This window comes from Pezoporus occidentalis, unplaced genomic scaffold, assembly GCF_034315485.1.
Source record: "Pezoporus occidentalis ecotype Australia unplaced genomic scaffold, CSIRO_AGI_Poc_V1 ctg83, whole genome shotgun sequence".
Taxonomy (NCBI): Eukaryota; Metazoa; Chordata; class Aves; order Psittaciformes; family Psittacidae; genus Pezoporus; species Pezoporus occidentalis.
This window is the reverse complement of record NW_026916192.1, coordinates 1,589,789-1,603,457: the sequence shown is the minus strand read 5'-3', so window position 1 is coordinate 1,603,457 and position 13,669 is coordinate 1,589,789. Positions and strand designations below refer to the sequence as shown.

Here is a 13,669-nt window from a genome sequence, read left to right as displayed (position 1 = left end):
TGTGAAATGTATTCTGTTTTCCATTTCTACCCCTTCAAAGCGGCAGGGCTGAATGCATGGGGAGCAAGGTCTGTCCTCTAAATCAATGACTCCATGGGCTAATGGTTTAGTTAGAGACCTTAAAGACTCAAAGTGAGGACCTGCTGCAGCTGGTTTGAGTTAACACTTTGTTTCTGCTGTCAGAGAATATATTTCTAAACCTGGATTATTCTGATATTTGCTATGAGAAAAGAGAAATAAAAAATCTATACAGCTCCCATTAACCAAGAGTGAGGTAAACAGTTAGTGGGATGAGATAAAACCTTTTCACCTCTGGGACACAAATGTGAGTGCAACTTAGGATAAAATTAAGTACATTTCATGATCTCACTTTATTCCCCACAGGGAGTTAATCCATCTCACAAAAATCTTGACACATACTTATCACAGCCTCCAGCTTCTTAGGAGAAACCAAGGATTAGAGTTCTAAATGTCCTCACATCCTGCCTGAAGAGGATGGTCACACAAAGTCCACATGGAGCCTGGTCTTACAGCCTTGCTTCTTGTTTGCAAAGTGCATCACCTTCTAGTCCTTCTACTTTCACAGCACAGTTTTCTGAGAAGTGGAGGAATAAAGCAGCACACGTAACATTTACTCAGTGTAAGTTTGGACACCACCTCCAGAACCTGAGATAAGAAGGTCTACAGAAGCTTAACATTATATACTGCTGTAGGAGTAGGATAAATACTTTCTTATCCAAAAGTTCAAGTCTCACCAGCATTTAGGAGAGCATTAAGCTTATGATCTCATCAGCCCTTCTAAATCTGCTACAAGGATAACATGTTAAACTGAATTCTGACGAAAATACTGGTGCAGTTTTGGGGATGTTTCCCTTGTGTCATATGGGAAGCTGATATTATAGAGCACAGGACCACAGACATGGTTTCATTTGAATTCAACATCACGACCAAAGTAAATATGCTTAGTTTTGAGAGATTCTTCATGCCACAATATGCCCTTTCTTTTCTAATTGTGAGAAAGCATCAGTACTAGAATAAGGACTGTTGTTTTCAACTAATATGGCCTGAACAAATCATAGCTAGCATGTGGTCACCTGAAATGGGATCAGGTACCACAGGCTTACTGCAGGTGAAGGGGAGCATGGAAACAGATCCTGTGGAGGGAATAAGGCACTCAAGGCACTGCAAATCCATACCCCAGCTTGTCTCTGAATAATTTTGTCTTAATTCCTCTGCCTGTTCTCCATTTCAGAAATAGGGGTAATTCCCAGCCCACAAATTTTAATGACTATGAATTTGTCAATATTTATGCCTACAAAGAAAATAAAATATGCTGGCATTATTTATAGCATTTGAGTAAGTTCATCAGAGCAGCATCATGTATGATCAGGCCATGGGTTAACAAGGATTAATTATCTTGGCAGAATTATGCTTTGCAATTTTTCATTTCAGTCTGTTACTTTTAAGTATTTTGTAATGCAGGATACTAAATTCAGGGTCATTTTCCTTCTTATGTGAAATTCAGTCCTTCTGTACGTAAATGTTTTCTAAGGGGAAACATAGCTAGAACTGGAGAGAACTGAAATACTGAAACTCCCTCTTGCAGCTAATAGCCAAGAAACTGCTATATTCCTCCAATTTTATAGCTGCAAAAATTGCATTTCATCACATAAAGGTGGTTGACAAGTTCTTCTTTCATGCCTTGTGGCAATTTGAAGTTAATTCCGTGTTACAGGAACCTGGGAGGTTGTCGAGGGGGTTTCAGTGGTGCTCACTCCTTTATAAAGTTTCCCTTGGTAAGGTAGAACCTGCTCCTGGTCACTTAAAGGCCTTTGACACTTGCAAAGATCCCTTAGATGACAAAAAGCATAGAAATTAAATGCTGCTTGATTAAGGCTCTGATCTAAGAAAATTAAATTGTGCCTTCAATTATTGAAATGGCTCGTGGCTACTGCTCCAGCCTCATTTTACAGGCGGTCCCAAGAAAGGGCCCAAGTTGCTCTGACAAAGGTCACCCTGTACAGTTGGGAAATCTTATGATTATCAGAAATTCTTCTTGGTTGACCCCCTCCTCTTTGAAATTAATAAACATGGCATTTACATTTCCCACTTTGAATATTAATATGCTTCTTCTGGAGCACTTTCTACAAAACTACTCTGACCAGACCTTCTCCTCCTGTTGCTGACATGAGCAATTTGTTTCCTGGATGATGATTGCTCTCTTTGTAGTCTCACCTGGACATACAGTGATTCTGCTAACGGAGATCTGATTAAAGCTGACAGGCCCAGTATGGGAAGGAAAACATCCCTGCTCATCACAGCGAATTCTCACAGTGGCACTCTGCCAGCCTGGCTTCTCAGTCTTTTACTTTATCAGCAGTTTTTCAGTTTATCATGAAGTCATTCATTCCTGTTCCTCACTTCCCCACTGTTATCTCTCGTCTGAAGCCTTCTCAGCAGGCACTATATTGAGTTGTACAGGTCTTTACTCTCCAAAGCAGAAAACACATATGCTGGAGGATGGTGAAGTGCCACTGAAGCTGGGCTTCTGTCAAGTTGGCATCACTTCCTTCAAAAGGCATTTGCAATGCTTCTGAGTGACCAGAAGTTGTGTTTCATGCCTCATTGCAGTGTCTCTCAGCTGAGTCTTTGAGTGCAATTGAACCCAAAAGATGCAGACATCATCACCAAAACTAAGTTTGAGAGTCAAAGTTTGGAGAGGAGGGCAATGGAGGAGGCAGGCAGGACTTTTTGCTGTATATCCCATGTTGCTCGATGACCGGTGCTGGTCTAGCAGACCAAACATTAGTGGTGCATACAAGGTACCCGTGATGGCTTTTGAATGAGGGGTTGGTCTTCCAGCCAAGTCTACACTGACTTAACCTGGCCAGTTGATTGTGTCTGTAGTATTTGTGTACAGCACCTGGAAGAGCATAGCCAGGGAAACAAAGCAATTTGCTGGTTTTGACAGAAGCCCCCATTAGTATTTCTAACTTCACAACCAAGTTGAGTTTCTTTTCCAGTAACTCTGTCAATCACACTCTCAGCGGATCGACACAACATGACCCTATCCATACTGGGTAACACAGCTTTTAAGTGAAATACAATAAGGAGATTCTTGCATTGCTCTCTTCTCAGTTATTTGACTATTCTCCACTAACCTTTTAGTCTGCTAAATCTAAATTAGTGTCTTTTCTGACTATACCCTGCTCCTTCAGTGTTTGGATGTTTCCTTCAATTTATAATGGTGAAGGCATAGATGATACACAGGTAGCAAAGACTTAGCCAAGCTATTTTCTTAACATAATTCCTATCAATGGATAACAAATGACACCAAGTTAGTTTATTTCATCTAGACCATACAGTCAACACAGTACAGATTCCCAGGACTTGTATTGTGCTCCTGACTGCCATTAGTTTTAAAATCCAGGATCTTTGTGCTGTACTCACCATGTGTATATGCATAGGATTAGAGGAAATGGTTTGCATATATTATGTTGAATATATTACATTGATTTTTTTTTAATTGCTGCATTGGTAGGATTTAGAAAACCTCATGCTCCTAAGAATAAAAAAGAAGTCTGACTATAGCAATGGTGTCGTGAGTGTGGAATTTCAAGCCTATCTGCAAAAATGAGTCCAAGTATAAATAATGAGCAATATTATGAATATTTATTCACCTACACTGATCTTCTTGATGATCTTTTTCAAGCTTCCAGCTCGACAGAGCTTAAAGAAGAAGGTAGTTTTACCTGAATTGTGAAAGGCTTTTCTTCCTCTTTTTAATCAAGCGAGATATACCAGAAAACAAATCAGGCTGATGAAAACAGAAGTCAGACTTACAAGAAAAAGAGCTGTAACAGCTAAATGGCTTAAAGCACAGAAAGTAGGAAAACAGCATGTGGGGCTAATGATGGGTGGTTTTCAGGTTTCAGAATATATTAAGGCATTCTCCCTGTTTATTAAATTGCTCTGGCAGCATTTGACAGCAAAGGTTTTGTGGATTATAAGAGTGCAATGGACATAACTAGGATTTTTTTTTTCTCCTAAAGCCTGGCCTTTGGGTAATCACCAAGAAGTTACTCACTGTAGGAAGAATTTAGTTTGCGCAAATCCAATGAAGGTCATTTTTTCACTTTAAGAATTGTTTCTCAGATTGCTATTTACTTTCCCTTCTCTGTGGTCTGCCTGGGGTTTTTGGACTTTTTCTGTCTCTCAACACTCATTCCTTTTGTCAGAGAGTGGCAGACACAGCCTGGAAGCAGCATCAATTTAGTGCTGGCATATTTACCAAAGGGCACCTCTCAGCAGCAATGGCTGCTGTGTGACCACCTAGGCATTGAACTATAGCTCATCTCTTCCTGCCCAAGGAAAGCAAATGTAATTTCATGGTTTTACAAAAATTGCCTCAGCCAAACGTTAGAAGGCTTATTCCGCAGGCCCCCTTTTAAGTGCTTTGCTAGATGACCTGGCATCTTTGGGGCATAAAGCCTGCAAAGTCTTGATGGGAATTGAGAGCAGCATCTGATGGGTCAGAGTTGCTTCTTGATTCTGCAAAGATGCCGAAGAATGACAACTTCTGCACCAGTACCCAGTGCAGATGCCACCAGAGGGGAGGGTGCTGGAGATGGGTACTTCTGCAGCCCTCCTCATCAGAGTGGCTGAATGCTTCAGCAAGCTAATGGATTTTTATTCTCACGATATCACTGTGAGATAAGAAAGTGGTTTAATTTCATCTTGAAGTGTTATTTTCAATTTCTTAGAGGCACGGAAAAAATTAAATGACCTACTAAAGGTCACTTGGGGAGTGTTTGGGAAATGCAGACAAAATCCAGGTCTTCTGAACTGCAGCCCGCAGCCTTAATCACAACCCTGCTCTGTTTTGGCACCCACTCGGTGGCTGTAGTCAGAATCAAAATACATTGTACAATATATTTGTCATATCTCTTTTTTTTTAAATGAAATGTATTTGTAGCTCATACCAGCTCACTGCCACCCCCTTGCATGTCTAGAAGTGGGGACAATCAGAAGCATGTAATTCATTTCCCTCCTGCTTCCTTGTGGACTTTGTCTAATCTGCAGTTGGTATCACTGAAGAGTGAGGTGTAACCCATTTCTAATGATTCTGTGGTTCTAATTTTGGCCTTAGATGAGAGAACCTATGAGAGGCTTATTAACTGTCAGTCTTTCTAAACAGCAAAGTTGATACTATCCAAGGACAGAGACACTGTTACAGCAGAGTTCTGACAATAATTTTGATAGTAATTCCATTAATAATTTTGAAGTCAGTCCATAGCACCTGAAGAGCTTCAGTAGGCGGTGCATGGAAAAAATCTATAAGGTTCCTCAGTGGCAGCATCAGAATGTGAAACATTTTAAGACTAGAAAAGAAATGCTTCAGAACATTGGCCTCTTTTTGATGGTGTTTTTCTTTTCATATGTGTCTTCTGAAGACAGCCCAGTCCTTTTTTTCTGTTTGCTCCAGGCTTGGTGTTCTTTTTGTCAGAAAAAACACCCCAACCCAAAATAATCCCAACAAATGTTATGTTCATGTTATAAAACTTCCTGAAACTGGAAAATACTACCACAGCCTGAAGTATTGAAGTCCTGTTTATGTTTTGAATGAGCTATAGGGAATGAGGACAATTTTAAAGCACTATTTCAGATACGAAAACAATTCTTTGGGCTTAACATTTCTTTAAGCAACTACATGCAGGTTTTGACAAATGTGTGTGCTCAAACATAAGCTAAAAGATTTTGTGACCTCTAATCCCCCCCCTCTGCAACTTGAAATCTAGAACACGTGTCAGGTTAAACAGCCCCAACTTTGCTATTAACCTTGTATATAGCATACTTCAAACCATGTTTCTGCTGTGTGTGCTGGCCAGCTGGGGTTCAGAGCGTGGTACACTTTCTGCATGGTGCCTTTGGGTCAGTTGGCTATTTTAGTGGATGTTTTTTCCAGTGGGTGCCTTTCCTCAGGCAGAAGTTGCTGCATTGGCATTCTTCATGTGTTCCACCACAGTGGGGTTTCAGCTTGGGTGTTTCTTCAAAATCTTGGTAGCTCAGTGTCTGATCCCTCAGGAATAAAACTCACTATAAAAAATACAGAATACAGATATCTCTATATATATGTATGTCATATGAATGCGGTTGCTGCATGTCACACTCAAAAGCATCTCTGTTCTCGCTGAATACAGCCCTTCCTATGCACAGCATTGCTAGCGCTAGCATTAAGAAACTCATGAGAGTGATCCACCAGGATCCTTGGTCATTGTTACTGTTTTTTCTGCTGGGGGGGGGGGGGGGGTCTGGTTTTGTTTCTGGGCTTTTTAGTGTTGGAGTATTTATTTCTAAGCTTCACTTTGTATCCCTGACAACCAGCAGATCGCTTTCTGAGATGAGAGTCTCAGTCAGTAACACAGCTCCTGGAGCTGGCTGTTCACAACTCCCTGGCTCTCACAATGAAATTAGGCAGATGAGCAATTCAGTTTGGTTCACTTTTCTGTCCTGTATGTCCCGGGGCACACAGCCAGGGTGGTGGAAGGCTTGCACTGTGACTGCTAGGGTCTGCTCTGTACCCAGCATGGCCTTGGGAAAGGTTTCCACTTCCACCACTTTCCCTGCCTGAATAACAGAAAAAAAGGCAACTAGGGGCAACAGCCACTGAACTGCTTGGTCTCACACTACTGAAAGGCCAAACAGTGACTCCTGAAAGGCTTTCCAGCATTCTTTGATGTTATAACCTCTTTGTGATGAAAAGATCATATTCGCTTTCTTCCTGGTGACTTTTAGAGCACTTCCTCATGCTTTCATACAAAAGTTCAGTTCACTATTGCTGGGTGTTGTAGCCACCACCAGAAGCTATTTTGCTTTCAGAAGCTGCTACAGAGAAGAGAAAATAGCTGCTGAGCTGGAGCAGGTCCCATTTACACCTGCATGGGAGATTAAACACCCACCCTTGGAGAGGCTGGAAGAGTTGATGTGTCTGCTGGTCCTGAATGGGTTAAAATGTGTAAATTGTAACACATTAAAATACTATCTGAAAGTGGAGTAGCTTTAAAGAGAAATAGATTACTTATATAAGGTGGGTTACAAGTCTCAGGTGCTCTGGGAAAGTGTTAAAGAGTTCAATTGATGGTCATTAATCAGGCTGCCAGGTGAAAAGCTATTACAGACTGATTGTCAATACAGATGCAGTGCCAGATGCCAATCCTGGGGTTGGCTTGTGGCCACTGAACCTTTATTTGTTTCAGAGAGACTTGGCATATGTTAAGCTGGTTTCTGAAGGTTTGTGGAACAGCCCTTTCAGCCTGGTGGTGTGGGTGAAGACACCCAGTGAGTCAGAGCAAGCCCTAGAAGTGCTCTTCAGACTCCTTGATTAATATTTTCCTCCTTTCTGAGTCATGCACACAGTGATGATGGCAGAGGGTTAGCATGAGATGTCATCCTCTCCTGCCTCCTCTGTAGCCTCCAGTTAAGTACAGCACGCATGAGAGTGGAGTGTGTGTGAGCTGGGGATGGTCTTCAGCATGCTTCAACCCTTGAGAACAGCAGCAAAACATCTCCCATGGGTGTTTGGTTGGTGTGTGCCAGCTTCCCTGGCCTCCAGCTCTCTGTGCAATGCTGAAATGCTTTGGTGTGAGCTGCTGGGCTTAGTTTTAATGGCATGGGAGAGCTGAAAATGTGCTTCGAGGTGTGGTTTGGGGAGCTGTGGGTGGTGAAGTGAGGCCTTTCCTGAGCTGAAGGCGTTCGTCAATATCTGGATGAAAGGCAGGTTTGCTCAGATGGTAGCAGGAATTCAGGGGGTCTGACCTGCTTGTCAAAGCCTGAGGTGTTTCACATTGACACCTTTGCTAAGGAAGAAAGCCAGCTTAACTAACACCTCCTGTTTGCAGGAGGTGAGCTGTCCTTTGCTAGAGTCAGACCAAGGCACTGCCCCAGGAGCAAAGCAATCACAGGTACCTCATAAAATCTAATATGCCAGATCGCCACAGATGGGAAACACTATGCAGTGCTATAAGAAAAGTCAATATAACCCTAGCCAGATGGAGAAGATAAACCTGTTTGCTTTACTGTTCATGACTGTGCAGCACTAAGCACAGTTAGTTTAAAAATTGGGGTCTCCTCCCTTGTTCCAACCCTGCCCTAGCAGAAGCACGAACGCCTCTGATAGTAGCTGGTCCTGTATAGAGAGGTTGAGATGGAGCAGAACTGTGTCTTTTTAACTCAGGCAGCAGCAGTTTGTGCATTAAGATTCACAGACCCAGGGTTTGATGTCTGCTGAGGATGCTGCATACATGACATAATGCTGTGCTGTGTGTAAGAAATGAAAAGGTCAAGTTATATCAAAGGCTCTGCTTGACTCTGGCACATGGCTGAAGCTCACTCACCACCACCGCTGTCTCTGAGGGGGAGCTGGGAAAGGTGTCGGGTGCTCTGGTTGTTCTGTGAAAGCTGCCTTCTGCACTGAGCATTCCTCTGGAAATCTGTGTTTGTATTTAGCTATGGCTAAGTAGGGAGTATTAAGGGATAAATGCTTTAAAAGATCCGCTTGTGAGCTTTGTTTAAATGAGGGCTAGTTAGATCTTCTGGGAGAAGTATTTCTGCTAAAGTCTAGTGAATGTTTGGGGGGAGTTTGTTTGTTTGTTTTCAGATCAGCTTTCCTGGCTCTAGTACAATATTTATTACTTCTGTGTTCACTGTCAACAGTCTCGTACCAAAGAAAGTAAGCATCAAAACCTCAGTAGCATGTAAAGAAACGGTTTAGAAAACATCCAGAACATCCTATATTCTTCCCATTGGCATTGCAAGAGTGAGGGGAGATGCAGAAACACATAAATACAAAGAAGATGGGAGGATAACCATGGGAGGAAATAGGATTTAGATTTTCTATCTCCTTCACCAATAGATTCCTACTCAGTACATCCTACAGCAACATCCTGGTAATCCTATTTGCTTTACCAGACACAATGTTAAAATTAGCTAGTCAGACATTTTCAGGAAGTGGTAATTAATTGGACAATATTTGTACAGAGCTTTGAAAATGTAGGTCCTAATTTTGCAAACCTTTTGTCCGTAATGCAGATTAATTTAATCACATAATTACTGCGTTTCTGGACTTCAGCATGCAGTTACCCAGCTCCTGTGTGATTTATAATAATTGCATGTGTAAACCAGGAACAGCCACATTCCTAAAAACACTGTGTTTGCACATTTGAAAATTGAGATCACAGCACTTCATTACTAGAACTTCATTTTGAAATACTTTGTTCTTTTTAGACTCTCTCTCTGGATATGATTTACTTTTGTTTATTACCTCTCTTGGCAAGACCATGCTCAGCTCAGCCAGGGATTTGTCTTTCGTGCCAGCCTGTCTCTTGATGGGAAGAGCCTCCTGCAATAACTGTAATTTTCTTTGAGACACCTTCTCCTTTGTGTGGATAGAATGGGCTGGTTCACTGGTATCAATCAGTGTTAAGTCTTAACCCATTTTCACACAGGCGTGTTGTGGTGTTTGTACTGAAAGGGGTTTTATTCTTTTTCTTCCTAAAAAGTTTTTTGTACGCAGTGAATGCTGAGCAATCCAAGTTCTGATTTAGCTCAATTTGTCATAATTTCTACCTAGACCAAAAGGATTTTATCCCTAATTTAATGTATTCTTCTGAACATTTTTGCTCCTCAGACCCTGTATTAGATTGCTCCAGCATCTCACTCCTTCAGTGGTGAAGGACCTACTAATTTCCAGACTAATTTTATTCATGGCCGGTTTAGACCCATTTGTTCTTGTGTCAACATTGTCCTCTAGTTTAAATTGCTCCTTTGACTTCCTAGTGTTTATCCTCCTGATGTATTTATAGTCAGCAATCATATCTGCTATCAGCCTTCATTTGGCTAGACTAAACAAGCCAAGCTCTTTCAGGCTCTTCTCCTGTGATGGGCTCTTCACTGCCAGCATCTGGTCAGATCTGGGTTGCTTAGCAGCAAATACAGGGGACCTGGACTGTGCACAGCATCCTGATGAGGCCTTAGTCTTGGCACAGGGAATTAATATTGCCTAATCTTCAAAGCTGATACTGCAGACTATGGATTCACCAGAAGTACGTGTGACCTGCTCAGCAGCAGGGAGCTGGTGGGACATGATGCCAGTCCTCCTTGCTTGTGTCTGATAAACCAGCTTCCAGAAGAGTTTTCTTGCTAGTCCCTTGCTGCGTGTTCTTGTATTTTGTACACATCTAGTTTCTATTATTTGACAGGTTACTTTTCTTCCAACCTGTTACTTCTTCCTGTACAAGGCACTTCTTTTTCCACCAAGCTTTTGATCAACTTCCTATTAATCAGCTTAACTGATTTCTTCAACTCATTCCCATCTTCTGGAATTTAGCCAATGTATTTCTTTGTGGCAGTGTATCAGATGATTGACAGAAGAGCAGACAGATTAGATCTGCCACACTTACTTTAATTATTCTGTCCTTCCTAATTTTTTCCTTCAAGGGCCCTTCTTAGCTTTTAGGTCAGACTAAAAGCTCTGCACTTATCAAGATGGAGATTAAGCAGCACATTTACATTCTTCTAGTGTGACAGTTGGTTAGATTTATTAAAAATACTGTCCACTGGGCCTCCCAGGGTCTTCACTGTGGCTGGGTTTTTAGCCTGGACCCCTTGGGGCAGAGGCTCGTTTCTTTAGTTCCACAGCATCACCATCAGAGCAAACATACAGTAACCATTTCCTTTCTCTGGGTTAGGACCATTTTATGTTACTGCAATGCTGTTGTTTCTGCCCTGTGCTATCTAAAATGTCATCTTTGTAAAGAAAGAGAATATAAGAATTATTCTGTATGATTAAAATGCCATCAAGAAAATGTCTCTTGTGCTTGGGGGCATGTGGCTGCCTATTTTGTTTTTTAATAGTTGTAACAATACTAATAATATTAGGACAACAAACTAAGATGCCCCTGGAGATGTTGTGACAAATTGGAAGGACATGTTGAAATTGATTGAATAGTTCAATAAAATGAGCTTAATGCACAAGAGCAAAAAGGTTAGCTACAGGAAAAAAAACAAAAGAAATCGCTAAGTTTTTATCTGCTGGGGCCAATCTCACTGGAGATTGAATTAGTTATAAACTAAAACTAAATACTTAAAAGCACCACTCTTGCATGCCCGCACAGGAGCCTTTCAGAGCTGGACATGAGTGCCAATTGAGTGCCTAAAGGTTTGACAAATCTCAAGACTACTTTATTTGGTGGACTTGGCAGTCTTACGTTTACAGTTGAACTCGATGGTCTTAGAAGTCTTTTTGACCTAAATGTTTCCGTGGTTTACATGTCTATGATTTACATGTCTGTGTTTTGTACAACTTTATGTACAATCAAGGCCATTCTCCATGACAGATTGCACTTTTGCTCTAAACACAACCTGTGTGTTCAGCAGATGGAAATCAGTGCAACTTTGGTGATGTCTCTTAAGTTTGCACCACCAGCTCACCTTTCATATGTCCCTGATTGCTGCCGCTGCCTCCAGTATCCTGAGAGGTACAGCACCTATCTGAGATGTGTGCATTCCCCTAAAAATCCTACCTGATCACTCCATCCATTTGAGATCTCCTATAATTCCTTGTATTTTCACACTAGGATTGGGCTTGCATGCGTGCAATGCTCCTTTGCCATCCTTCCTTTCATCCCATCCTTATGCTCTTTGTGGCTGGTATATTCGTACATCACTAAATTCTGGACATTTTGTTTTTTGGCATTGTATTATGTGATTGATAAAATCTTTCTTTTAACTTTAATTTATCATTCTGAATTTGTGTGGGGTTTTATTAACACTGCTGTGATGCTCAAGGAAAGGTGTTTTATTAAATAAAAGAACCTTATTGTAAACCTGAGATTAATAAGACAGTGTCTGTGAGTGTGCACACACACAGATGTGTGTGTCATCGGAGTATGTATAATCTAATAAGCAGTAAAATTGTGAAGTTAACAAAGCTTTTAAATGAGACTTTCTAGTCCCTTACCCCCTCTTGTATGAGAGAATACATTTTTGCAGGGGATGCTTTGGTTGAGAAGTGAATAAAGGAGCTGAAGGCAGTGGGAGTTTAGAGGCTGGGTCATGGTATGAAAAAGTGCAGTGCAGACAGAGTGTGACCTTACCCACAGTCTGCAGCTTGTTCTCAGAGTTCAGATAACGCTGTCACGAGCTGTGGAATCACTTCTGGCACAGAAGCAGAGCTGCCTTTGCCATCCCCTTTCCGGAGGCGCACTGCCGTGATGGTCCCAGCTCGCTCCGGTGGACACATCCGTGAGCTGTGAAATAGAAAACCACCAAAAAGCAGGGGAAAAAAATCCTAAAACAGAAACACCCCTGTCAATGGAAGCTGTTTTATCGCTCTCTCAGCTGATGGGAAGGAAGGAACATATTTTTTTCCTGCAGTTGCTGCTGAAGTACTGAAGCTCTTACAATAACGAACGTGTTACAGCTGTGCCATCACATCAGAAACACTGGGAATTACGTGTCTCCATCTCACTGCGGTGAGCAACGTTAGAGATGGCTTTGCCATCTAAATGCACTGTTGAAATAGAATCTCTCATGTGGGCCTCTGACCTGATTTTCTCATTTATGTGGGATCTGATAGCTCCTGGTTTTGTTTTCTTTTTTTAAACATTTCCCCCCCTCTTCTAAGATTTAAACCTAATTTGGCTCACAAGGGTTTGGCCTGTTAGAGAATACTTCTGTCAGCCTCCCATGTTGACTGTAAGAGAGAATACGAAAGGAAAAGCGAAATATGAAATAGAAATTACACTCACTAGTAAGGACATTTCTGTTTTTCAATTACCCAGTGCTTTACGAACGTAGTAATGAACAGCAACCCTTTGTGTGAGGAAAACCAAAGGCTAACAATAGTTTCTCCCTCATGTTCTATTGTACAAGGTGGCAAGAGATAATGGAAGTGCATTTCCATAATATATTCCAGTTGCAAGTTGCTGATGGATCCCTGTATGTGATGGGTTGTCAATTTAGCAGGTTAATATCTGTCAGTTAAGTCCTGGAATCAAGGTAAAGTTGAAATTCAGATCTCTGTTATTCTAGCAACTTGGAAGAATTATAGTATTAAGCCAATTACAGCACCTCAGTAATGTTTATATAGGAGTGGAGAGACCTAATAGACCTGATTCTTGCCTTTGGAGATTTCAAAGGACGTTTGACATTTTATCCAGGCTTGTAACATCAGCATAGGAAAGGAGCAGCCCTCGAGAGCCTAAGCTGTGTTCTGAGAGCAGGAACAATCCAGCATCGAGGCAGTCTGTCCTCACAGCAAAGTCCCTCCACTTGGCTTTGCAAAAAACTTTTCCTGCATAACGTTGTGCCTCGGTTTGGTTCTTCACACCCTTCAGGCTCTCTGATGTGCCCTCAGATCTGCTTGCTCCTTGCACCCCAGCTCACATCTGTAATTACACCTTAAACCTTAAGGAAGAGAGTGTAATGTGTAGTTTTGCTCTGAGTCACACTGATTTTGTTGTATCCCTCCCTGGTTCTTGGCACATCACTCTGCCTGTATTTCAGGAGAGGATCTTTGCTTTCATACCCACCTGGGAAGTGCTCTGCATACCCTGAGCAAGACACAAGTAGGCATCAATAGTAAATTCTGCTGATCCAAATGAAACGGTTC

At 41.7% G+C, this 13,669-nt stretch overlaps 1 protein-coding gene across 3 annotated transcripts in view; it reads left to right on the top strand.

Annotated features, from left to right (window-relative positions):
• LOC134156213 (cadherin-4) overlaps positions 1-13,669 on the top strand; it is a 459,282-nt gene that overhangs the window by 397,397 nt on the left and 48,216 nt on the right. The gene's annotated exons all lie outside the window — the stretch shown is intronic.